The sequence below is a fragment of the Dermacentor albipictus genome, chromosome 8, assembly GCF_038994185.2.
Source record: "Dermacentor albipictus isolate Rhodes 1998 colony chromosome 8, USDA_Dalb.pri_finalv2, whole genome shotgun sequence".
In the NCBI taxonomy this organism is placed as follows: Eukaryota; Metazoa; Arthropoda; class Arachnida; order Ixodida; family Ixodidae; genus Dermacentor; species Dermacentor albipictus.
Genome location: NC_091828.1, coordinates 111403970 through 111418709, shown reverse-complemented (window position 1 = coordinate 111418709; position 14740 = coordinate 111403970). Strand labels below are relative to the sequence as shown.

The window sequence follows — 14740 nt, the reverse complement described above, 5'->3', positions numbered from 1 at the left end:
CGCACGCCAGATGAAGTATCTGCCCTCAAACCAAACAAGCCTCTTCTCGACTACTGATTACTTACTCGACACAGCTGTCTTACGGTCTCTGAAAAAATGACGCCTATACTATATCGTTCCATGGTCGATGTGGCATATACTAACCATGCATCCATATTGCCAGGATTGCAGCGATGGCCGCAACCGTCGCGGACGAGTGCATAACGGCGCATCTACGCAGCATGCGAGTGACGGCCACCCGCTTCCACGCAAATGAGTGGCCTGCGTAAGTACAACAACATTTACGTTACTGATGGGCGTGGTATGTGTACTCGAAATTTGAATTTTTTAATCTAATCTACAAATTCGAGAACCGGTGCTTCTGCAATTCAAGTTTAGTGATATTTGGCTAGGAATAACGACCAGCAAACAAACACGAGCGGAGTTGTCGATCTCACGGGGCAACCCTCAGCTACTACGGGAACCTCGTACCAGCCCTTTAATGCTGCATCTGTTCTGGTTTTCCTCTGACTGCACTCCATATATATGTTGGCGTTTTTTTACTAAAGTCTAAGATAAGGATTAAGGTTTTCATACATCGGGCTTTCTGCTATATGGTACCAGAAGACCTGAAGAATGACTGTGCTTCATGTGTTTCATTTTCTGCATTCATTCACACAATCCAACCGAACTGACTCGGTCCTGTTCGCTAGGCCAATTCCTTAACAGAATATATTGTGATCACGTAATAAGAACATGCGGGAATCAGCTATAGCGTAACTCACGTCACGCGCATAATTTGTGGCCTATATTTGTTGAGAAAACCTTAATTACCTCACCCGCAATCGTCGAACCTTATCGCCGAAGTTCAAAGCCTGGAACACGGTGCCATAGCTGTCGACATCCAAAACCGCCGAGCAAGTTCCTGCAGACACAAGTTCTTTAAATTGGGTGCCGATTACAGTCTTCATTAATCTCAGCAAATCACTACGCAGGATATTCTGGTTCAGCGTCTTTATAGATGCCGCCGTTAGCTTTAAACGTCATTCGACAATGTTCTTGAAAAATAACGTATCTGTATTCAGTTCATCGTCATCGCACTAAAATTAAAAAAAAAGGTGCTCCTAATACCTTTAATAAAATTTGGTCCTAATTGATAAAGGTGTTAGTAATCATTCAACAGAGCGCTAAGGTGGAGATCACGGCTCTGCGGCGAGCCTATGTGTGCTGAGGAACAAAGAGCATGATGAGGTCAAGGCCACTCCAGTTTGCGAGGGACGTTCCGAAAGCAAGTTTCCTCATTTATATTCACATGGATACTTTATGGCAAAAAAAAAACACTTCACATTGGCATCATGAACTACACACCTTACAGTAGTTTTCGACATAGTCGCCGCCGACAGGAAAACTGTCATAGAGTGCAATCAGTCTGAAGAAACCACTCTAGTATAACTCCGTAGCCTGCCATGCAAGCAGTTGTCGCACAGCCCGCTCCACCTCAGCATTGTTTGAAAGTGACGTCACGAGAGTGCGGCTTTCAATGCAGGGAAACAGACGCCCAGTCATACCGGTTAACAGCACGCACTTCCATCGGCGACCACGTCAACGCATGTCTGTCTGCCATCGTGATTTGTACTCGAATAGCATCGGGCACGTCGGTCTGCTGCTGACCTTTCTATGCTCCTTCTGTCGTTGAGCCAGCAACTGGCATGGATACTTATGGCGATTGTCTCACCTGATGTACCATCTCGTCAAAAAAAGAAAAATTAAGCTTATTTTCGGAATGCCCTTCGTACTTCCCGAGAAAACTACTTTTCCTTTTTCCAGCCGGCATGTTACTGCGATGAAAATAAGGAGTGAGGATGGGGTACACGCAGTGCGATCGGATGAGTCCTAACGCGGGTTCTTGCAGTTTTCACACTGCGCCAAGTAAGGTGGAACGAATGGTCAAACGCACTATTGTAGCTGACCAGCTGCCCAGGTAAATGCGTTGGTAGTAAGGATGCCAGTGATCATCGCAAAAACACGATGACGTATGGAGATCCGTATGCGTATCTTAGTTCACTATGGGAAGCCGGAGCACAAAAGAAATGGGGTAAGCGTCCCAGCCATGTCAACATCTTGAACAGGAAGTGCGAAAGTGGGCAAGGGCCATATGTTCCATGTATCAACGTTAGACCAAACAGACAAAATCAGCACTAGACTACATAAGTGTCTCCAGCGTAAGCCAGCTTCCAATTTTGAAGAAAGGATCTCGTACGCATCTCAAAATCTGTTTGCTTCGACTATGCTCGCTACCTTTTTGACAAGTTGCCTGTCGGTAAAGAGAAGTCGTGCCGGCTTCGTCATTGATTTACTTGTGTCGCCTCATAAAAATGCATATGAAGCGTCATTGAATTTGCACTCAAATATCAAATATTCTTTCAATTCTTGCGCTCGCATCGCCGTGTTCTGTCGTGCTCTTGCTGTAGTCTGGTGCTCAAGTTTGTTATAGTAAAATAAAAGCAGTGAAAGACATCAATGCATGCATAAACATTAATAAATGTCGCTCAAAAGATCAGAAACACCGTCATACAATTGACTAAAAGTTTCAAACGTTCTGAGGTTTTACGTGGCAACGCGCACAGCTCTCACCAGTGGCATTGGCCTCGGCAGTGACGTATACCGCGAGATCCCTTTGCTTAACGTCGATTCGGTGTCTTGGGAACAACCATGACCCTCTGTGCTTTCCTTGGAGGTGGATGCCACAGTAGGCCGCGCTGCGATTATAGAGGATGCAGGTAAGCGTTAAAAGAATTGATTTCACACTAAAGTTTGCTTCACTTAAGTTACGGCTCGCTTGTTTGTGAAGATAATTGAGCCATAGGGGACGTAACGATCTCGTGGCATCCATGGTCCCATCGTACGCAATTATTTGCGAGAACAAGATTACTAGCTAAACAACAGCGAAAGTTACTTTAGAAATCCAACTTCCAGTGGTTGCTCCATCAAAGAACACACTAACACATTCATTCACACTAAAGTTCTCTTCACTTAAGTGCCGGCTGTTTTGTTTGTGAAGATAATTAAGCCATAGAGGACGTATCGGTCTTGTGCCATCCAGGGGCCCGCCGTACACAATTATTTGCGAGAAGAAGTTTATTACCTAAACAATGACGGTTCTATAACAGCTAAAGTAACTCACAAATAGAACCTATAGCATTTGCTCCATCAGAGATGAAAATACTAAAGCGAAATGAGTAATAACTGCACTTTGCATTTATTTCTTGCATTCTAACCGACACAGAAACCAAAAGGGTGTGCCTCTGTTTACACTCAATTTCATGATAGGATACACTTCAAGGCCATAATAAAAGTTGTGCAGGATAGACCAGCTGAACGCACAGGGCGTGTAATTTCCGCCTAGTCGTGCTTTTTCTGGTCTACAGCCGATAAAAAAATATGACGAAGTTCTAAAAGTGAAGTGCGACGTCTGAAGGATGGCCTACATTACTTAGATTGCATGCCGCGTGTACCCACAATATGTGCTTCTATTGAAAAAGGTACGAATGCAAGCTAGCTGATACGAATCCATCGATGAACGCAAAACGAATGGCGGACGAATGAGGAACACAGGACAAGCGCTGTTGTGTTCTTCATTTTCCAGTGTGTATTTCATGTTTTTTTTCATCGATTAAAGAGAACCACACGAGCTGAAAAGGATGCCGCTTAGCCTTACACCTCATTCGGTATTCTTTGCTCGCTGAGTTTCGTCCAAAGTTTCCATGTGTGTTGTTTTAGTTCACCCGTATTCAACGGAAACTCTCTTCAAGAATCTTATTCTCTCTATTCGTAATCTTCTCTACAAGTCTTTCAGCTGTCAAGAGCCGGTCGCTCTTCGAATATTTTGCTTTCTCACATTCAAATATACCGAGTTCATTCAGGCAGAAAATCAGTGCAGTAAAGATTAGAAGGTCCATAACAAAAGGAAATATCTATTTGTGTGGTTTCTAGGGCCACGTTTTACACTTTTTCAGATTACCTTCATCCAAGGTATATTCCCTGTCATTCTTCCCGCACAAGCGTCAAATCGATACAACACAGGCAACGCTATACCGTCAAATCGCGCAAAATGAAAACAAACAATAAACATAGCAGCACCTAGAACATTGCCACATTTATAGGCGGTCTTACTGCAGTGACAACCGTGCTTTTTTTTTAACTCCAACGTCATTGGTCAGGAGGGTCATAAATTTTGCAACGTATTCCGCGATCTTCGACAGGTATGTTAGGGCAAATAGGACGTGCCCACTTCCGACAAGCGTACGTTTCTTACCAAATCTGTAAGTAAGCCATGACCATTCCTGGAGTTGCTTTGCCCAACGCCGACTCGGTTCCTTCGGTTCAGGCATGACCGCATTCACTCCGCGGAGGTGGATGCCACAGTAGACCGCGCTGCGATGAAAGCAGAGCTTTAAAGAAAACGCAGCGGGCGCTGAATTTCGAAAAAGAAAACGTGGAACGAGTGAAAGTGGGGCAGATTCGTAAAGATTAGTGCTAACGAACGGTAGGTGCGAAAACGCCATCTTAAGTAAGGCTAAATGCAAAGGTTGAGCTTGCTTCTGCGACATACTTAAGGTATTACACATTGACATACATCTGACAAGCATGGAAGGAAATTTGTTTTTATTTATATGTTTACATGTATACGTACAATAAGTATCAGTTTCAGTTTAGTGTACTTCTTTAATAAGGAGGAGACACACATGTTTACACGAGTATACAGAAGGAGGTCCCAGAGCATGTGGCTGAAAGGGGACCTCCTGTCAGAAAATACATACATTAGAGGAAATACAACACGTAAAACAGCAGTAGAGTAGTCACTATGAGGAAGATTATACAAAGTAAATGTAGTACAAACTGTAAATTAACATAAAGTCAATAGCTAGTCGTATAATTAAAACTAAGGCATTTGCAACAGAACAAACCAATATACTTGTAAAGGCTAATTTCGAAAACGTGGAACGAATGAAAGGGTAGCGTTGTACCTTTCGTGGTAACGAGAGGTACGTGTGAAAACGCGATCTGAGGTAAGGGTAAAGTCGAACGTCGGGCTACGACATACTTAAAGTAATTCATATTGCCATACATCTTATAAGTATGAAACGAAAAATTGTTTTTATTTATATCTATAGTTTTCATTACATCATTTTTCTCCATGCGCACTTACGCATGATAAGTCCGCTCTCTCCGAAAAAAGCGTAGGATTTGCGAATTTCTTTTTGTGCAAAAATAAAGCGATATGATTATTGAGGCACGCCGAAATGGGGACACTAGGATTAATTTCGAATAGAATAAGGTCTGACTTGCACTTACACCAGCACGAGTGTCGTTTTTTTTTTTCGCATTTGGCCCGCAATGGAATGGAGCCAAACCACAGCCGAAATCTTAAATGTGTGACTTGGGGCTCAGCAGCGAGAAGCCGTAGCGCCTAAGCGATCGGGCCAATGCAACTACGCAGACACCTCAACCCAGCTTCGTTTACTATATTACTGGACCTAAATTGAAACGACCGTTCTAGCACTCCGCTGACTATGGAAATGCTGCGCCGACCTGGCAAGGCACATACACCCTTGTGCGCATTTTTTCATTTAATTCATTGCATACACACAATACACAATACTGTTTGGGCCGCATAGCCTTGGCGGCTAGTTTTGGGTCCATAACAAAATAGACTTAAGAAGGACAGCGTACTTATTGTACGAGACAACTTAAACACATGTTATTACAGCATTTTTACATGGAAAATAAAGAATAAACAAAACACTATGTCATGACATCAGGGAATACAAACAGAAGCACCCTGTGAGCATTCATGAAAGAAGTTTTTAAAGGATTGCACAAAGTTTTGGCTGGTGTTTACACTGAGTGGGAGTGCGTTCCATATATTACATAACTGTTGAGCTCCACCAGTCCCCGTCCATATAAATTGTGCCGTGATGGTAAGTTAAAACAGTTGTTACTAGCTGCCTTCGTGTTTCGTGTCGGAAAATAAATATTGTGATAGGTAGCGGATTATTATAACGTATTATTGCATTAACTACATGAGCAACTTTTGCTTTATACGCCTCACTGAACGGCAGAACACGAATCAACTGAAACAGAGGTTTACTTTGATGAGTATGTTTAGAGAAGGTAACTATTCGTAGCGCCCGTTTTTGTAGACCGATGACAGGTTCTACATAGGTTTTGTACGTACCGCCCCAAACTCTAAAGAATAATAAACGTGACTCTGTATAAAAGCAAGGTATCTGTAAAACTTGAGGGCCAGAACATTGATGGGCTTTTGACAATACATGACAACCATACGCCAATTTGGAACATACCATTTTGATATTTCCAATGCATATCAGATTCAAACCAAACACCTAGATACTTGTAGCTGCATGCTCTATTCAACCGGACATTGTTAAAAAAATATAGACAGGGAGTCGCAATTCGTTTCTTTCCTTCTGGAATGGAAGACTACAAAACTGGTTTTGTCGATGTTAAGCGTAAGCTTATTCGGCGTGAACCATTTCGCGACACGGCAGAGTTCTTGATTTATTTTGCCCTGCAGTTCTTCAATAGTGTCCCTAACAAACAATAATGTTAGATGATTAGCCGTATAAAAAGCTTACCGAAAAATTCCTGCTTGCGTGTATAAATTATTTTCTCAACAAAGTATTGAATATGCTCAGAAGAGATATTGGTCTAAGGTTGCTGGGGGCAGAACGATCTCTTTCCTTATAAATTGGCACTACCTTTGCTACTTTGAGGGCGTCAGGGTATTTTCCCGCTTCCAAGGAGTGATTAAACATATGCACCAGATGAATACCTAATTAATACATCTATATTATTTTTCAATAACCTTAAGGGAATTCCATGTAGTCCAGCCGCCTTACTTTTTACTACCGTTAAAATATCCACCAATTCAATATCATGCATCGCGAAGCTATATGCTGTATTGGTACGGAGGGTTCATAACCGGCAGTAAACTGCGCTGCTATACTGACGGCCCTATATTAGAAAAGTAGTCATTAAAGGCATCTACTGTAGCTTGATCGACTAATTCGGGCAATACAGGCTGATTTGAGTGATTATCGATTACATCATTTACAATAGTCCATATTTTCTGCGTGTTTCCGTCAGCCTGCTGTACCATCGAGGAGTGATATTTTTTTCCGTTTCCGCATAAAAAATACTGATTCATTCCAGAAGAATTTAAGGTTGCTCCTGTAAAATGAGTTATAGGCCTGTGTTCCTTCCATTTGTGGTACCCCTTACCTTTTTCTTTCCCACAAATAGAATTTCATCAGTCATCCAGGGACAGATGGGCTTCCTGCAATTGTTACGCGTTTCGACACATTTCAGATATTCAGTGTTAACGTCACTGTCATACAAGACGTGAAAATCAGATTGTTCAAGGTTTCTGCGAAGGAGCTTAAAATCAACCTTCGTATGCATACGTTCAACCAGCGATTCTGTCCGGGTGGATTGGTTTGTGTAATAAAAAATATAGGTAAATGATCAGCTATTGCATTAAGTTCCAGCACAAACACCAGTATCTATATTGCATAGAGCCTGATCTAATAAGGTACTAGACGTGCCAGTAAGGCGAGTAGGTTCTGTGATAAGATTGCGTAAGCCAAATGACTGGAGAAGTAACGTATAACTGTTTTGCGCATCACAAGCAAAATCAATGTTAAAATCACCAACCATAACGATATTACTACCAGATCCTCGTGATAGATTCGGACTGGGATACATAGCGCAAAAAATTACACAGGGACAAGCAGAACACAGGACGAGCGCTCGTCCTGTGTTCTGCTTGTCCCTGTGTAATTTTTTGCGCTATGTATCCCAGTCTGAATGCATCCCACCAACATGCCCAAACTTCTTCCCTGCTAAAGTGCACCTCGAGATAGTTCTTCCACAGTAAACTCAAGCCTGCTCAGGAAAGGTGCCATCAACGAGTTAAGAAGTCGGTAAACCACACCAACAAATAAACCGAAATCAAACCTTATAAAAAGCGCTTCCATATATTCATCAGTATTTGAGAGAGAAGGCAGAACTTGAAAATGAATGTTTTCTTTAACAAGAAATGCCACGCCTCCGCCTCGCGAACGAGAATCGCGGGGTTGCGACACGAATTCGTATCCGTGGATATTCATTTTTTCGTTAGACTTGAGCCATGTTTCCGAGACAGCAATTAGGTCAAACTTTATTACGTGAAATACACGCAAATTAAGGGGTAAATTTTTATGAATACTGCGAACATTGCAGTGAAATATAGGACATGCGTTAATGTTTCCAATCAACTTAACCTGGGAAGATCGGAAGGCCATACTTAAACTGAAAGAAAAACTATTAGCTAACAAGACGTTAGCGTAGTTAACCTATGCGGGACAAGCCCGACTCGCAAGTTATGTGCACGACAGGTGAATTGTCCGCCTTTCGCATAAGCACTTTGCCTTGGGCAACCCAAACGTATTTCCAATTCTCTTTTCTCACATGTCGTGCCTTGCCAAACAGTACCTTGTTCTCAGTGCAAAGACTTTCGTTTACGTAAATTGGCTCATGAGCCTCAAATCCAAGGTTCTCAGTATTCAGCTTAGTCTTCTTAACAGTGGAGAGCACTCTCTCGAGCAGTGCTCATAAAAAAACCTAACAACAACATTAGGCCTCTTCTCGTCTTTCGACTGTACCCTGTGAGCGATCTCAACGTCACCCTCACGTAGTTCAACGCCGAGGTACGTAGCAATTCCCTCCACTCTTTCCATTAGGGCTTCACTTTCGACCCCTGGAACACCCTTGATCTCGAGGTTCATATTTCTACTATACTGTATCATGTTAACAATTTCCTTCTTTGCAATATCAAGTTCCCTTTGGAGCTCTTAAATTTCCTTTCTGGACTGGTTCATGCTGGGCCTTTGCCACCGAAAGTTCACTACGAAAGTCAGCAATGTTGTGCTTGAATTTTCAAAGCCTTCATTAATGAGGGTGAGAGAATCTCGGATTCCAAACAGTTCAGCACGAATTTCAGCATTGGAACCCTCCACCAATGCCACTCCAGGGGGCAAGGTGAAGGGTGTATTTTAGTTAACAGTGTTAATTAACAGTGAGAGAACCCGCTACATTAAGCAGCCAGCCACCATAGCTCTGGCCTGAACGCTGCGCGTCATGACAGTTCACTCTCTAATGGCTATAAGTATTGTGTTTACAAGTGTCTGGTGAAGTATAAACGAGTTGCAGGTTAGCGCCACACAACAGGAATAAAGATTAAATTGTTAAAGGGTTTACACTGTCCCGAGACAATGCGCTTACGGGTTAGCGTCGTGTGTTTCGTTCACTCATATCGAATGTGGGAGACGTATTTGCGAACTCACCCATCATCACCGAAAACGTACGGTGCACCGCTGAGAAAGAGCCAATGTAGCCCGATGCAGGAAAGGTGCCATCGGCGCGTCACATACAGAACAATGCACAGTCCCCAGGGTGGCCATTGACCTAAAAAGGAAAGTGCACGGTCGAGAACGGTGGCTATGTGGGCTTGCTGACAACATTCTTGACTGAAAGTGGCTGACCGCAGGGAAAATTGAGGACAAAAGGGAGCACGTTGATCAGTGACAAAAATTTATGTTGTTCTACCTCTCTTATTTTGAATATCAACGTCACAATTTTCCGCGACCTTATTATGAGGCACGCCGTATAAGGGGGGGGGGGGGCACTCCGGTTTAATTTTGACTACCTGGATCTTTAAAGTGCATCTAAAGTTCACGGGTGTCTTCGCATTTCGGGCTCATCAACATCCGGCCGCCGTGGCCGGGATTCGATCCCTCGACCTCGTGCTTCGCAGCGCAATACCAAAGCCGCTAAGCAACCACGACGGGCAACACTTTCAACGCAACGGGAAAAAATCTACAGATATGCTTTTTGAGATAGCCACCAAACCGAAACTATGAGGACGCCTGTGATTGTTCTTATATATTCCGAAACTCAATTTTGTGTCAATTTCATGGTGTCACTAGTCGCTAGCAAATGCAGGTCAGTCGTCCGTCTTTGCTGGCCAACGAGGAATTTACCGACCTCAGCAATCTTACCACAAGAGAAAGTTGTACTGCTTGGAAATTTATGTTAAACACTCGACTAACGCTATACCTATTTATGCTAATTAAGGCTCGAGCACCCGGTGGTACGGCCCTCCATAGAGCATCAACCTGATTTTCATGGGCAAATCGGACTGCGTGTGAGAGCTTGATGTTTCCTCGACATGCTCGCTGATGTGGTGCGAATGACATTTTCAAAAGAAACTTGATTTCGAGGCCACTTTGAATAATTATTGAGTACCTGGGTAATCCACGAGATTTATTGTACTGAAACTAACCTGTAGGCAAGCATCCTAGAGCCCTGTTAAAATAAAGGGTTGCGATCAATCTGAATAAGTCAGTTGAAATAGCCAAAGGCATCACATATACTCTACATGCTTGAGCCGTCACTGACAATACTGGGAGTATCTGGCACCAGTCGCACTCAAACAAGGCCTATTGCGTATCTGGGTTCTCGGCATTTCGATATGCACACCGCTAAAAGATTTAGTACGTCAGTGCGACGTCATTTACTTTATTCGTGTTGAGATTTCTGCGCACTTATGCTATTCCTGTTGAATAAACTTTCTCGAAACTTTCCCTGGCCCCTTTATGAGCTGATGTCTGTATTTGCCGATAAACAGTTACCAGGACTCGAGCAAGACACTGTAAATTTCGATAGCATGGTGGATTATTGTAGGGCCTTCAAAGGAACCTCACAACGCGTCTTTCCTTTCTCTGCCTTTCTCATTTATCATGCTTAATCTAGAGGTAGGAGGGAATCTTTTCTTGCTTTCGTAGAAAGGTAATTTATTAATACAGTTGAAATTAGTTTTCCTTTAGTGTGACACTAACACCGGCTTCCTAATGACGTGTACAGCAACATGACTGACTCTGAAGGCCCGTATAAATTCCGTGTGATTAAGAGTTCAACGCAGTAAAGATCGAAATGTCAAGATTCGTGCTGGACGTAGCATATAGACCACTCACCCCTCGTGACAGCAGGCAGGCAGCGATGACGTCATTAAGGATCACATGACTTCAGCACTGCACGCAACTGATTGTCACTTCGGGTGAACAATGACGGCCATATTCGCCTTGCAGTTCTTTTAGAACCCGGTAACGTCGACGTCGGCCACCTGCATACAGTATTCCGCAAAATTATATGTTAAGAGCGCTATACTGAAATTCATGTAGCTGCCACACTATGGTTTTTATAATTTGCCAAGTAGGACATACTTGAACAGCATGTAGGTATACAGAAAGAAACTGAGTACCAAACTTATATATGAAGTTTGGTACTCAGTTTCTTTCTGTATTCCTCCGTAAGTGTAAGGAATGTGTCTTTGGAATTTACGACTGGTTATATCATTACTTTGTGGCCGCATATGAAGATCCACCTTTCCTATAACTGAAGGCAGTTCGCCGTCATAGTCACTTTTCCAGTTCTTATTACTGTTTTACGATATTAGCTTGAAATACAAATTTCCTTTGTCGCTTTTTGATGACAAAACCATCTGTCAAAACACATGGGCAAAGTACCCATCAGCTCGCGACATTTCAACGGGCAAAATTCTTTTCTGTGCTTAAACTATTAGGCATAGACGCAACATCTATGGGTTGCCCTGTTGAGGTTGCCTCCTTGATTATCATGCTATTTCTTGGCGTTTTAAACGTGTGTCGTTATTTTTTCGTGATCTGCGCCGAAACAACGGTGTATATCGAATTGTCGTCGATTTTCCAGAAAGCTCGTGCTAGGAAGGTTTGATCCCTAACACGTACAGTTCGGCATGCACCAGATATCATAATTTTGGTAAGCATATTACGTAATGACGTGGCATCCAATTTGGAGAAAGACAGTGCTATGTGCAATTCTGCACATGTTGTGCATTGGGTATCGGGATAGTAGTAAGGCGCAAAGAAAGCGGAAGGCTCAAAAGCGTAGAATGACAAGGGCTCTGTGTTCGGCGTGTGTTTACTGACCAGGCGTTAACCAGCGACGTGTTCTAGAGCCATCCAACTAATTGCAAGGTTTGCCGTCTTTTGCTGCAAAAGCCACATATAGAACAGAGCACGTGAAGTTGCTCGTCTGCTCGTAAAGGAAAAAAAAAACTGGATTAAATGAATTAATCCAGTGTGAATTCAATTCTTTGATGGAGCAAATACTGGAACTGGATTTGTAAATTACTTTCGCTGTTATATAAGTGTCGTTGTTTAGCTAGTAATTTTGTTCTCGTAAATAATTGTGCATGATGGACCATGGATGCGACAAGACCGATACGTCCTCTATGGCTTAATTATCTTCGCAAACAAAACAGCCGGAACTTAAGTGAAGAGAACTTTATTGTAAATTCAATTCTTTGATGGAGCAAATACTGGAAATTGAATTTGTGATATGCTTCCGCTGTTATATAGGTGTCATTGTTTCGCTAGTTTCTTTGCGCCTAACTACTATCCCGATATCCAAAGCACAACATGTGCAGAATTGCACATAGCATTGTCTTTCTCCAAATTTCCCCCTCTGTATGCGTAACAGCACGTTAGGGGTCGTACGCACGCCAGATGAAGTATCTGCCCTCAAACCAAACAAGCCTCTTCTCGACTGCTGATTACTTACTCGACACAGCTGTCTTCTGGTCTCTGAAAAAATGACGCCTATACTATATCGTTCCATGGTCGATGTGGCATGTACTAACCATGCATCCATATTGCCAGGAGTGCAGCGTGGCCGCAACCGTCGCGGACGAGTGGATAACGGCGCATCTACGCAGCATGCGACTGACGGCCACCCGCTTCCACGCAAATGAGTGGCCTGCGTAAGTACAACAACGTTTACGTTACTGATGGGCGTGGTATGTGTACTCGAAATTTGAATTTTTTATTCTAATCTACAAATTCGAGAACCGGTGCTTATTCAATTCAAGTTTAGTGATTTTGGTTAGGAATAACGATCAGCAAACAAACACGAGCGGAGTTAGTCTATCTCACGGGGCAACCCTCAGCTACTACGGGAACCTCGTACCAGCCCTTTAATGTTGCATCTGTTCTGGTTTTACTCTGACTGCACTCCATATATATGTAGGCGTTTTTTTACTTTGAAAGTCTAAGATAAGGATCAAGATTTTCATACATCGGGCTTTCTGCTATATGGTACCAGAAGACCTGAAGAATGACTGTGCTTCATGTGTTTCATTGTCTGCATTCACTCACACAATCCAACCGAACTGACTCGGTCTTGTTCGCTAGGCCAATTCCTTAACAGAATATATTGTGATCACGTAATAAGAACATTTGGGAATCAGCTATAGCGTAACTGAAGTCACACGCATATTTGTGGTCTATATTTGTTGAGAAAACCTTAATTACCTCACCCTGAAACGTCGAACCTTATCGCCGAAGTTGAAAGCCTGGAACACGGTGCCATAGCTGTCGACATCCAAAACCGCCGAGCAAGTTCCTGCAGAGACAGGTTCGTTAGATTGGGTGCCGATTATAGTCTTCATTAATCTCAACAAATCACAACGCAGGATATTCTGGTTCAGTGTTTTGATAAATACCGCCGTTAGCTTCAAACGCAAATTGACAATGTTCTTGAAAAATAACGTATTTGTATTGAGTTCATCGTCATCGCACTAAAATTTAAAAAAAAGTTGCTCCTAATACCTTTAATAAAATTTGCTCCTAATTGATAAAGGTGTTAGTGATCATTCAACAGAGCGCTAAGGTGGAGATCACGGCTCTGCGGAGAGCCTATGTATGCTGAGGAACAAAGAGCATGATGAGCTCAAGGCCACTTCAGTTTGTGAGGGACGTTCCGAGAGCAAGTTTCGTCATTTATATTCACACGGAGACATTATGGCAAAAAAAAAATTTCACAATGGCATCATGAACTATACACCTTACAGTAGTTTTCGACATAGTCACCACCGACAGGAAAACTTATGACAGAGTGCAATCAGTTTGAAGAAACCACTCTGGTATATCTCAGGTGCCCTGCGATGCAAGCAGTTGTCGCACAGCCTGCTCCACCTCAGCATTGTTTGGAAGTGACGTCTCGAGCGTTCGGCTTTCAATGCAGGGAAACAGATGTCCATTCATACCGCTTAACAGCACGCACTTCTATCGGTGACCACGTCAGCGCACGTCTGCCTGCCATCGTGATTTGTACTCGAATGGCATCGGGCACGCCGGTCTGCTGCTGATCTTTCTATGCTCCTTCTGTCGTTGAACCAGCAACTGGCCTGGATACTTATGGCGATTGTTTCACCTGGTGTACCATCTTGTCAAAAAAAAAAGAAAATGACGAAACTTTTCGGAACGTCCTTCGTACTTCCCAAGAAAACTACGTTTTCCAGCCGGCCTGTTACTGCCATTACTGCGGGTTCCTGCAGTTGTCACACTGCGCCCAACACAGCGGAAGTAATGGCCAAGCACACTTGAGAGTTCAGCGCAATGGCAGCTGCTCAGATAAATGCGTTGGTAGTGAGGATGTCAATGACCATCGCAAAAACACGATGACATATGGAGATCCGCACGGATCTTGGTTCACTATGGGAAGCCGAAGAATAAAAGAAATGGGGTATGCATCCCAGCCATGTCAACGTATTGAACAGGAAGTACCAAAGTAGGCAAGGCCCGTATGTTCGATGTATCAA

The 14740-nt window shown here is 43.1% G+C and overlaps 1 protein-coding gene across 16 annotated transcripts in view; it reads right to left on the bottom strand.

Annotated features, from left to right (window-relative positions):
- The window catches only part of LOC135915644 (uncharacterized), an 89242-nt gene that overhangs the window by 56968 nt on the left and 17534 nt on the right, over nucleotides 1–14740 (bottom strand). For all 16 annotated transcript variants that reach the window (XM_070524101.1, XM_070524093.1, XM_070524092.1 and 13 more), the window contains exons 9-16: nucleotides 13452–13542; nucleotides 12782–12897; nucleotides 11076–11224; nucleotides 9387–9507; nucleotides 4295–4413; nucleotides 2614–2738; nucleotides 814–904; nucleotides 145–261 (exon numbers count right to left, since the gene is read on the bottom strand). The gene's annotated coding sequence lies outside the window, so the exon portion shown is untranslated. The remainder of the gene's footprint in view (nucleotides 1–144; nucleotides 262–813; nucleotides 905–2613; nucleotides 2739–4294; nucleotides 4414–9386; nucleotides 9508–11075; nucleotides 11225–12781; nucleotides 12898–13451; nucleotides 13543–14740) is intronic.